Below are 12,196 nucleotides of genomic sequence, written 5' to 3' on the forward strand. Positions count from 1 at the left end.
AAGGCTTCAGAACACCTGAGATTGGCTCTGTGCTTAGTGTGAGTGACTAACTGGTGCATTTGAATTACTGCTCCCCCCCCCCGCCCTTTGCAATGGGTGTCCTGGAGGGACTCTGTTACTCCCCTGGATAAATTAGTGGCATTGTTTATCATTGGATTTTTTTGATTGACAGTACATTTTAAAAAAATAATAATACCACCTGTTCTTTTTTTCTTTCTCCCCCCAAGATAATATTTTAAGAGGATTTTCATGTTTGCAGAAGTGACATGAGTTGAGTCTCAGTAGAAGTTTGATTAATGAATTTAGTCATGCAGTCTTTAGAAAGTAAGATGTTTCCCTGCTATATCTTTTACCATTTGACCTGGCAGGGAAGAAAACAGAGGCACATTTTACTTAAGTAATCAGGAGTGAGTTGCCAAACATTTGATTAGTTGAAGTGAGGCTAGTGCCAGTGGTCAAGAGAGAAGCATGCTTCAAGCTGAAGGCAATGATCATTAGTAATGGCACGCTTATGACAATGAAGTAAATTTAGAACTCTGGTCTGGCACCCAGTTAAGTACTTGGAGTTATGTGTAGTGCTTAGCCTAAATGGCCCCGCCAACGGTGTAACCCTGTTAGCAGGGACTGATGTTTGGATGGATGGATGGATGTATTTGGGTGTGAGAGAGAGTGGAGGGCATAGAGAGGAGGGAGAGAGAATGCTTATTTGTGCATTTCGGTGAGCGTGTGTGGGTTTAAAGAGGTGAAGGAATTGGGTCACGCACACCAGCCCTGTCTCAAGCATACCTGTGTGCACTGGCTCCACTCCCGACTGTTGAGCGTTCACCACAGGTGCCTAAGGGGGACCCCAAATGGGTTCAGCTGAACTTAGAAGTGGTGAGGGGGCTGGAATTCATGCCCCCTCCCCACTTTAAACCCACACGTTTTCACTCCAATGCATTAACTGGGCGAGAGAGAGAGAGAGAGAGAGAGAGAGAGAAATAACAAGGACAATCTCAAAGAGGCTTTAAAAAAAAATTATACTGTATGTATTTCTTAGATGTAAATCCCACCTTTCCTCCAAGGAGCCCAAAGCGGCATACATGGTTAGGGATGTCGGAGGAATCCGTTGAGAATTGGGTGGCTTGGGCCCCTGGACTCTGGCTCACTTGTCCGTGAACTGGCCTGACTCGACCTGTGCCAAGTAGGGCCAGCTTGTTGACCTGTGCCACCACCGTCACCATCACCATCACCGGCCCTGCGCATAACTCTCTCACTGGAGAGAGAGCGCCCCAGCAGGGAGAAAGGAAATTTTTGCACACAATGACTGTTGCTGCCAGCACTGGAATTGCCTGCTGTGGACAACGTCCGGTGCTGGCATTGCCTGCTGTGGGTTGTTGTGTGCAAAAATCTCCCTTTTCCCTGCTGGGGTGCCAGGAGGGAGACTTGCACACAGTAACAGGCAGTGGGCAATTCCACCACCAGTCATTGTGCAGAAAAGTCTTCTTTCTACCTGCTGACACCCCAGCAGGGAGAAGGGAGACTTGCACACAATGACGGGAGATTTCGTGAGTTCCAGCGGGGAGCCTGTGGCTCGGATCATGAATGCAAGTGGAGCCAGGGGCTCTGGGGAAATCCGTGGAGCCCCAAGACTGCCCGATTTCCCCATGCTGGACATCCCTATACATGATCCTCCTCTCCATTTTATCTTCACAACAACCCTGTGAGGTAGTTTAGGCTGAAAATCCATGATTGGCCCAAAGCCACCCAGTGAGCTTCATTGTCAAGTGAGGATTTGAACCCAGGTTACCCAGGTCCCAGTCAAACACTCTAACCACTAGCAAGCCTTGGTTAATGCGCAGGTGGTCTGGCATACCTGGCCGGAAGTAGCCACTGCGGTTCTCACTGCTCCCATGGATCAACTGGAAGGCTCAGAATGACATTGCAATCAGCAGGGCACGTCGGAAAGTGAACGGAGAAATGGCTTATGGCCTATGTGAATGGGGTGATGGATGCACCACGCACAGGAAATTCCTCGGACAAGGAGGGAGCGTTACAGGCAGGACGGTGTCCGCCTGTCTAATGTAGGGAATAATATATTTCTGTCCAATCTGAACAGGGGCCTGTGGGAAGTTCTTCTGCGTAGGTGGGGGGAGTTTCACAAGCACTAGGCTTGTGACTCCTGTGGCGGCTAGGACAGGCAAAAGCAGAAAGAGATTAGGGATGGTGTGCATGCAGAGGCAACTTATGGTGACAGGTGATTCCTGAGATAAGGGTTGCCTGGGAGACCAACCCTCCTCACTCACCCAGGTGTTGTGCAGCACCCGGAGGGGGTGACAGGGGAAGGTCTACCTCCCCCACAAGGGGCAATCCGGAGGGGTGGCGAGATCGATGCCACCCCTCAGGCTGGGTGAGCTTTCGCCCAAGAAGTGCCAGCTAGTCACTGGCACTGTCAGCTGCCCGTCCTAGGTACCCCCTTTGCAGATATTTTCAATAAATGTGGCCCAATTTTCAACCCAAGCCCTGTTGTTTGACTCTTCTTTGACCCATCTCCGCTCGCAAATGCATTATGTTAGGAAAATTGCTTACAATTGAAGTTTATATTAGGTAAAAATGTATACAAATATGCATGTATGAGGAGAAATGTGTACAGAAATGCATACGAACTTTCATGCAAACTTTAAAAAACATCTCAAAGCATGGGATGAACCAAATTTAAGACTGGAAAAATGAGAAGCTGAAGTTGACAGATTCTTCCATCCTGAGTACAGATAGTGATTACTGAGTAGGGATGTACAAAAGTCACTTACCTTTTCGAAGGGTGACATTCGCGGTGGGGGGGGAGGCGCTCCGTCCCTCCCCCTGAAATTCTCTCTGGCCGGCTCCGCTCCATGGAGATTCCGCAGAGATGCCGGCCGGGGCCACCTGCAGCTGGACATCTGGACATCCAGCTGCTGGGCAGCCTGCAGGGATGCAAATGGCGGCAGCTGTAGCCGCCGCCATTTGCGTCCCTGAATTTTGCAGTGATAGGCTACGTAAATATTTACGTAGCCTATCACGGCAAAAAACCCACAAAAAAACAGCGGACGCAAATGGCAGCGGCTACGGCGGCCGCCATTTGCATTCCATTTTTTTTTGCCATGTTAGCCTACGTAAATATTTACGTAGGCTATTACGGTGAAAAAAAAAAGGGAACGCAAATGGCAGCCACTACGCCATTTGCGTTCCTTTATTATTTTTTTTTTTTGCTGTTTTAGCCTACGTAAATATTTACGTAGGCTATTATGGTGTGGGGGGGAAGGAAACGCAAATGGTGGCCACTACGCCATTTGCATTCCCTTTTTTGTTTCACCGTTAATAGCCTACATAAATATTTACGTAGGTTAAAATGGCAAAAAAAAAGGGAACACAAATGGTGGCCGCCGTAGCCACCGCCATTTGCGTTTGCTGGTTGTTGCTTTTTTTTGCTGTGATAGGCGACATAAATACTTACATAGCCTATCACAGCCTCCGCAGGGACGCAAATGGCTTCCCTGCGTTAGCCGTGATAGGCTACATAAGTATTTACGTAGCCTATCACGGCTATATTGAGGAAGTGAATGGCGGCCGCAGACGTGGCTGCCATTTGCAAGTCAGCGCGGATGGCAGCAGGTAAGTGCTTCGTTCCGCCACAGATTCCGGTGGGTCGAATGCACTGGCATTCGGCCTCACCAAGATCCGTGGCAGAATTCTCTGACATCCCTATTACTGACCCATTTGTATTCATAATGGGGCACTCCTTCCTTCTATACACATTCCAATCCTTTCTCCAATGTGAGAAGAAAGGAACAGCATCACGTTTGCTTTCCCCCACCCCTGTGCAACATTTCCATGGGGACATACAGAGCCCAATGCACGAAGGTCTGAATCACATGACCAATACACTCCATTTTGTGATGTGCAGATTGCACCAGGTGGGGCTAACAAATGTTGTGGTCTATGCATGTGGGCAACTATGCAAATAAGATATCTATGCAAAGAAGATATCTAATAGACAGACATTTGGGGTGGGATGGGCAAATAAGGAGGCCAGCACAAGCTTAATCCCCCAGTGCATTGGACAGGTGATATATAAGAACAGATTGCTCCTTAATGAATGCTTATATATATGAATGTTAGGGCTGCCTTTCAGCCCTAATGAAGCACCCCCATACCTTACACTTAACTACTCAAGTAGTGTAGCAGAAGCTTCCTAAAGATGTCCACTGAGTAAAACAGTCAATATTCTTTGGATAAGCTAGATTTTTGCATGTCTGTAGAATGGAATAAAAGGTGGCTGAATCTGTTCCTCATTGGACACCTTATCTGGCTAATCTCACTTCATTCTCACCAACCGGTGACTTCAAAACTCAGTGTTCTTCGGTGTAAAATTGTCTGACTCATACTTCACATAATGAGGATGAAAATGGCCCCCGTGTCGTAGGAATTCACAGGACATGGACTTAAATCCAAAGTCATGCTAGTCAAAGTTTGCTAGTGATATGGCTCTTTCTCCTTTTCTCCTCCCCACTGCAGCCCTTGGTGCGACCCAAAAATCTGGTCTGGAAGGTTTCCCAGCTGCTGGAGCAGATGTTGAGGGTGTTCAGGGGGCTGTGTGGGGAAATTGCCCCCTCCGGGTCAACTGATGCTTCCCCATTAGGTCCAATCCATTAGTTATGACACCTGTCAGGGTGGACACTGAGCCCATAGAATCCCAGAGTAGTTCTGATTCTGAGGAAGAGGAGTCGCTCCTGGGAGAGGAGCGTGCTCCTTTTTCCCAGGGCCAACAGCTGACGGAGATTCCTCCCACCAGCATTCCTAGCTTAGATAGCAGTCCTGGGAGTGACAGAGCGCGGGAAGCAGACTTGATGGACGCGCGACGCCGATGCAGAGAGTGGTGCCAAATGGAGGGCGCAGAAAGGAGGCGTAGTGCCCGGTTGGCACGCAAACAACAGCTGTGCCCAGAGGATCCAAGGGAAAAGGGGAGGGACTCTCCCTAGTCCTTACGTTCAGGGGTCTGCCAGTAATTCCCTTTCAAACGGGGACCAACTGTTCCAACGTAGGGCATAGGTACTCTGCTGCTCATATCTAGTTGCTAACGGTAGAGTTGTTAAGTTGTAAAAGAGGAATAAGGCTTTGAAAAGAATCCATTTGTCTGTGTCTGGACTTGGCTACTGGATTAGACTGAGAGAGGCCTCCAAGGAGCCCTTGACAACACCCACACTATAGTGTGCTTGGACATAAGGGCCAAAGCATGATTTTAGTGTTACCAGAACAAGCCTAAATTCCTGCAAGGCTTGTGGGAGCCTCCTCTCCTCCCATTTTCTGGTGTGGCTATGAAGAAGAAACATCTGCTTCTATTCTAGATTAACTAGAGTTTAGTGTGTTGGGCAGACCCTAAATTGTGGTTCATCTTAACAATGGTCAGTGAAAACAAGCTGGCTTCATAAACTATGATTTGAAGTTGCTCTGTTTCCACTAACCATATTTGAGATTAACTAGTTTGTGTGGACTTGGATGACGTGGCAATTGGTAGTTAATAAAAAATGGAAGTGAAAGCTTCTGAACTTCTCCTTGTAGATTCATCAGAGGGAGAGTGCAGGAGCCCATTTGGAAGCTGGGCTCCTTTTTGCTGGACCATAAACCAACATATTCTATGTTTGTCTACAGCTGGAACATATAAAGGTGTATATGCTATATAACTGGTTTCTCAGTAATTTTGCATCCTTCACATGATGCTGTCTTTTACAAGCTGGAGACTGGTGGAGAATGGTAGCAATGCTTTTGTCACCTGACCTCCTGTTCAGGCCACTCCCTGATAAACAGTAATCATTATTATGCTGATGCTAATTTTTCAAATGGGAATTTCTTGGCTAAGGCTTAAATGTTAAGGCAGCACATTATGCTAACAGATTCAGCTTTCAAATCTCACTGTTCATTTGAGGCAGTTTTATTGGAATTCTTTGGTATATTACTGTCAGCCTATTCACCTAAAGATATACCTTTGACAATTACTCTATTGTAATAAAATGCTGTGTATGAGGAATAGCTACACCTTTAGAAGTGCTTTATTGTACAAGGCTTCATACCATTTTTATAAGGAAGAAGAAAATCTTTGTGGAAAGTTATTCTCGCTTTCAATGAATTCATTGAATAATTCAGTGAATAATATATTGATGATGGTGACTTGTAAATGTGGAAACACCAGCTAATTTTTTTTACTCACTGCCACCTAAGAAACATAATAATATGGTATACCTTTTGGTATTGAATAAACTAAAATCCCTAAGAGCCATCCAGTGCAAACCTACTAAGCTGAATTGTATGATTCATACAAAGCTACTTTGTATGATTGTTTCTGTATGAATGAAACATGGCATGATCCCCTGCAACTACTGAACCTCAAATATCCTTTATTTCACATTGGATTCTGACTTGAATAATTCTCGAACAGAAAGCTTCTAATAAAAAATTATGCAATTTCAGGCACTGATCAAATTGTAACATACATGCCTTTGGGATCTCTCAGGACATCGGTTGGCTATCTGGGAACAGTAAGACAACTCCTTTCTTAATGGTATGGATGTTTTGCACAGTTCACTTCTGCTGGTACCTGACCTGGGCCAGGTCAAAGTTCCCACAATGACATGGAACAGTTGGGGCCACCATTTAGATTTCCCACAATACCCCAATTTGGGATGTCGGAGGAATCAATCCAGGGGGTGAAGTTCAGTGAGCTTTCAGTAGCTCAACCCCCTGGACACCAGCTCATTGATTTTCATTCCCCCCCTGAAATCACCATTTATGCAAATTGCAGCCCAATTTTCATAATTTATGCAATTTCTTTGCTCTAATTTGCAGAAATTGTGGCCATAATATGCTTAATTTGTGCAAATTCTGGCCCTAATATGCTTAATTTTGCACAAATTGTGGGACACTTGGGCAAATTAAGAATATCACAGACACAATTTGCACAAATTAAGCAAAGTACAGTAGAAATTTGCATAAATTATGCAAATTGTGGGTGGAATTTGTGTAAATGGTAGGGATGGGCGGATTACTTACACCCTTCCGGTCCGGGGCATCCACAGTGGGGGGGAGGCTATCTGTCCCTTCCCCCGGAATCCTCCCCAGCCGGCTCCGCTCCACAGCGAGTCCGCAGAGCCTCTGGCCGGGCCCGCCCGCAGCTGGACTTCCATCCACTGCCGGGCTGTGGCAGCAAATGGCATCTGGTGTAGCGGGCTCCATTTGTGTCCCTGCATTAGCTGTGATACGCTACATATATATTTATGTAGCCTATCATGGCTAACACAGGGACGCAAATGGTGAAGCGGTGTAGCCCTGATATTTACATAGTAAGTAAAGTCAGTAAATACTTACGTAGCCTATCATGGCTAAAGTAGGGAAGCAAAGGGTGGCCGCAGACTGGGGCAGCCATTCATGGCCGCAGACTGGGGCAGTGGGCAGACCGGACCGGCTGATGCCAGGTAAGGTCCATCCTGGGAAAATTTCATGGGGTCGTGGGGGTGGAGTTCTTTCACTGGAGTCTGTGGCAGAATTCTCTAACACCCCTCGTAAATGATGATTTAAGGGGGGGGGACCAAGAAAATTCCCAGATTTGGGGGGAAAGCCACAAATGCAAGCTGAGCTGGGGGCTCACAGGAAATCCAGCCAGCCTCCAAAGGGCCAGATTTTCCCATCCCCTGATCCCAAGGCTGCATGTTAGATGCTCCATAAAGGTAAAGGTGTCCCCAACCAGTCGTGTCTGACTCTAGGGGGTGGTGCTCATCTCCATTTCTAAGCCAAACAGCCAGCACTGTCTGAAAACGCTTCCGTGGTCATGGGGCCGGCATGAACACTGAGGTGCACGGAACGTTGTTACCTTCCCCACCAAAGCGGTACCTATTTATCTACTTGCAATTTCTTGTTTTTGAACTGCTAGGCTGGCAGGAGCTGGGACTGAAGACAGGAGCTCCCTCCGTCACGCGGCACTCAGGTCTTGAATTGCTGTCCTGCTGATCTTCTGGTCTGCAGTTCAGGGTCTTAACATCTAAGCCATCGCGGGCCCTAGATGCTTCATAGTAAATTTTAAATCATGGTTTGTAGCTGGTGAGCGTATGGTTAGATGGGGGGAACCTCTGTTTTGGGCCCCTCAAATCTGGAGCCAGTTTTACATGTTCAGATCAATTTCATTCTGGTGACGCATCATGTGCAAGCACTTTGAAGTCTGTAAACTGGCCATGGATTACTTTCACAAGTAAGAACTGAGGTCGGCAACACAATGCCTGTAGGCACTACTGTACTTCACACACCTTTCTTGTAGGGATGGTGGAGAATTTCTCCACAAATCTCCAGGAGGCTGAATGCCAACGCATTCGGCCCCCTGAAATTGTTGGGGAAATTCTCCACACACCCCCGCGCCCCCCGGGATGGGACTTACTTCCCTCGAATGTCCCTCTTGGTGGTGGGTCCCGGTGGTGTTTCGGTGGCGTTTCAGCGGGGGCGGGGGCGGCGGCCGGTCTTCCGACCGGCTGCCACCGCCGCCATTACAAAGTAAAGTAAAAAAAAAAAAACACGTGATAGGCTACGTAACGATTTACGTAGCCTATCACGGCTAGATTTTCAAAGTCAGCCGTGATAGGCTACGTATATCGTTACGTAGCCTATCATGGCTGACTTTTGAAAAAGAAAAAAAAAGCGCGTACACAAATGGCGGCGCCCATGGGCGCCACCATTTGCGTTCCTTATTTGGGCATGGATAGTCTACGTAAATCTTTACGTAGACTACCCGTGCCCAAATAAGGAACGCAAATGGCGGCGCCCATGAGTGCCGCCATTTGCGTACATGCTTTTTTTTTTCAAAGTCAGCCATGATAGGCTACGTAACGATATACGTAGCCTATCACAGCTGACCTTGAAAATCTAGCTGTGATAGGCTACGTAAATCGTTACGTAGCCTATCATGTATTTTTTTTTTTTTTACTTCTATTATTTCGCGGCTGGGGAGACGGGGCGCTCCCCCCCAGCCTGAATTTCGGCGGCGAGGGATAGGGCGCCTCCCCCCTGGCCTGAATTTTGGCCAGGAGAGGCAGGGCGCCTCCCCCCCCCCAGCCTGAATTTCAGGGAGAGAAACGGAGTGCCTCCCCCCCACCATTAAGCAAGCTGCGGGACCAGGTAAGGGACTTTCGTCCATCCTTACTTGGGACCAAACAAGGTGGGTGAAGTACCTTAGGAAATAAACAGTGAGCTTCATGGCTGAGTGGGGGACTAGAAGGATCTCCTCCCAGTCCAACATTCTAGCCACTACACCACCCTGGCTCTCAATAGAAATGGAAGTGTGAACACATACTATGTTCCTTCTCAGACAATAAGTTCTATGATTATGATGAATCATTTATAGCCAAGTATTTTGCATTAATTATTCTATTTTACCCACCCAATAACTCTATGGGTGGGTGCTGCTGCCATGTTACAGTTGGGAAACTGATATCAAAAGAATGTGACTTTCTGAGAGAGCCAACCAATATAAGATAGTGATACAAATATGTCAGCAGTGGAATACATATTTTCATTCAAACTCTCTGATAAGACAAGACAGGTCTGCATCCCAAAAGCAGATGGATTCCTTAATCCAGCCTATATCTTCCAATTGCACTATTCATATTAACACATTCCATTTCCGAATGTTTCACTTCATTTGTCAAGTAAGGTTTCTATTGCTTTTTAAATCATTAACATTTTCATCTCATTTTTATCCTGTCTAAAGTACATAGAGTTCTGCTTAGCCTGTTGTGGCTGTATTTCTTTGCCATTGCACTTATAATCGACATTATCGTCACTGGAAGCAACATAAGAAATAAATTCATTCTCTCTTTTTCTCACTTATAAACAAGCTTATTAGGTGATCAGACCCTTAATAATCTCTCTCATCATTGTCTCCTGAAACATCTTCTCTCGGGGTCCTGATTCATCCATCACCATGGCAACATAGTTGCTGTTGAAAACCCACTTCTTTCTGGTCAGGGTTTCACATTGCCACTCTGTTTTACACAACCAGCAACTATTTGGGTCATACAAGATCACCTAGGTAGATTCAGATAAAGGAGCAGTGCTGGACAGGGAATTATCCACATGGTCCAGGTGACCCATATGGTTGATGTCAGCATATATTACTGTTGTGATATCAGGAAGAAGAAAGGAATTTTGGCAGGAACCCCATCACCATGGCAACTTATGAATCAGGGCTTAGATGCATGGTCACACATTATATTCACAGAGAGATTGTCATGATTTATTATGAGGGGAACCTCGTTCTTTTCACATTGCATTGGTGGTAATTCAATGAAAAGCTCATGGCTGAGAGCTCTTATAGCTCCGTAGGGGAAACCAGTGATGTTTGTGATGAGTTAATATTGTGGCTCATTGGAGAGAAATGTGGGGCATTCCATGATGTATCTAAACATGCCAAAAATCTAATGTGAGCAACCCACACTTAGGGATGGATGGGAATTTGGTTGCACATCAGTTTTAATAAGAACTTACCAAAATTCACAAGGTTCCTCATATTTGGGATAAAAAGAACTTGAGATTAAAAATAAATAAATAAAATGTTGGAAAAAGCAAAACTGACAGATTGATCCATCCAGGCCCAGGGATTTTAGTGCTGAGCCCTTTCAAGTCTGGGTTTGAATCCCTGTATATTTAAGCATGTTACTGCTTAATTAGGATTGCCATCTCTTTTTCCTAATGGGCTTCAGTAATGGCCCCAGGCCTGTAACCGAGTCACCTCTGGTTTTAGAGGGGCCTAGAGATCCATAATGCTTTGCTTTGGTTCATTATTAAGTGCAATTTCCTTGCTAGTGGGCCTCTGACCTTGTGAGATGAGTCAAAGGTTGACATCGCTGCCTCAGCACATACCATGCTAATGAGCTACCGCTTATCTTATCAGGGCCTAGGAAGCGCCTGAGAAGTGAGGCTCTGTTTAGGCTATGTTTACAGGTGTCTGTGCTGGGAAAGTTCTGATTGTTTCCCTCTGACGTGGGGCTGTTAGCCTATGCTGGGAAATTTGCAGATGAACGCTAATTAATGCTTGCTGCTGTCATGCTGCCTCACTGCTAACATGTATGGTATAAAACCCATTGTGCCCCTTGGCTCTGTGTTCAGGGAAACTGCCTGATTCAACCACTGGGTACGCTTGTGTGCTGTAAGTACTCAATAAAGTCTCCTTGTAAGCAAACCTGGATCTGGCTTATCATTATCTCAGCACCTCCAAACCTTACCAGCCCACAGCCGGGGCAATACAATTCGTGCAGCAAGAAGGGTGCCAAGAGAATTGATATGTTCAGATTCAAAGGGAAGGAGGATATGGTTGTAGGCATGCAAAACCAACTCCCGGGCTGTCCACAGTTGGAGCTCTGGGGTCCGGTCACAAAGCAATCGATGGTCCTGAGTGGACCGGGAGCATGCCCAGAGGTCAAGAAGGATTACACGCCAGTGGGTCTGGAAACGGAGTTGGAATCTCTGCAGCTGGGAAAGTGGTCAGCTAAGGAGGCACAGAGTGCAGGAACTCTGGCATGGCTTTTGCTGACAGCGTTGCAAACTGTCGGGCAGAAGGAGTCAGAATGGAGAGAGAAAGCAGAAAAGTTCAAGGATGAGCTGGGGAAAGGACAAGAGCTGAGGCTGTTAATCAGAGAAACATTGCAAGACACTGGACTCCAATGAGGCGTGGGAGCATAAGACTGAAGAACTAGCCATTAGCCTGATACGCTGAGCTCAGAAGAATTGCCCAAAGAGTGCCAGAGTGTGCAACATCATTACTTTGCCTGATTGGGATGAAATCCCTAGGATGAATCTAGAAGTGGAAATTGAAGATGAAGACCCAGAAGATGAAGATGAAGAATGGAATAAAGGTGAAGAATCAGCACCCAGGGCACAGGCTAGACCCCTCTTAGAGCAGAAAGTGTGCTGGAGGATGGTCCCAAGGAAGAAAATGAAGCAGAAAAACCATGTTGAAGATCTCAGTCATGGTAATAGTGTTTAGCTTTCAACTGTTCTGGAATTACACAGATCCTACAGCTACTGATTATCAGCTATATGATCTCTGAAGAGTGTAACCATTAAGCTTTTGCTGTGGGATTCCCTGCGATAAAGAAATCTCACTGATTTGGGTGTCCAGTGTCGGACTGCCTGAGCGTGTGTG

The sequence above is a fragment of the Heloderma suspectum genome, chromosome 5, assembly GCF_057233095.1.
Source record: "Heloderma suspectum isolate Gila_16-S chromosome 5, 16-S_ref, whole genome shotgun sequence".
Lineage (NCBI taxonomy): Eukaryota > Metazoa > Chordata > Lepidosauria > Squamata > Helodermatidae > Heloderma > Heloderma suspectum.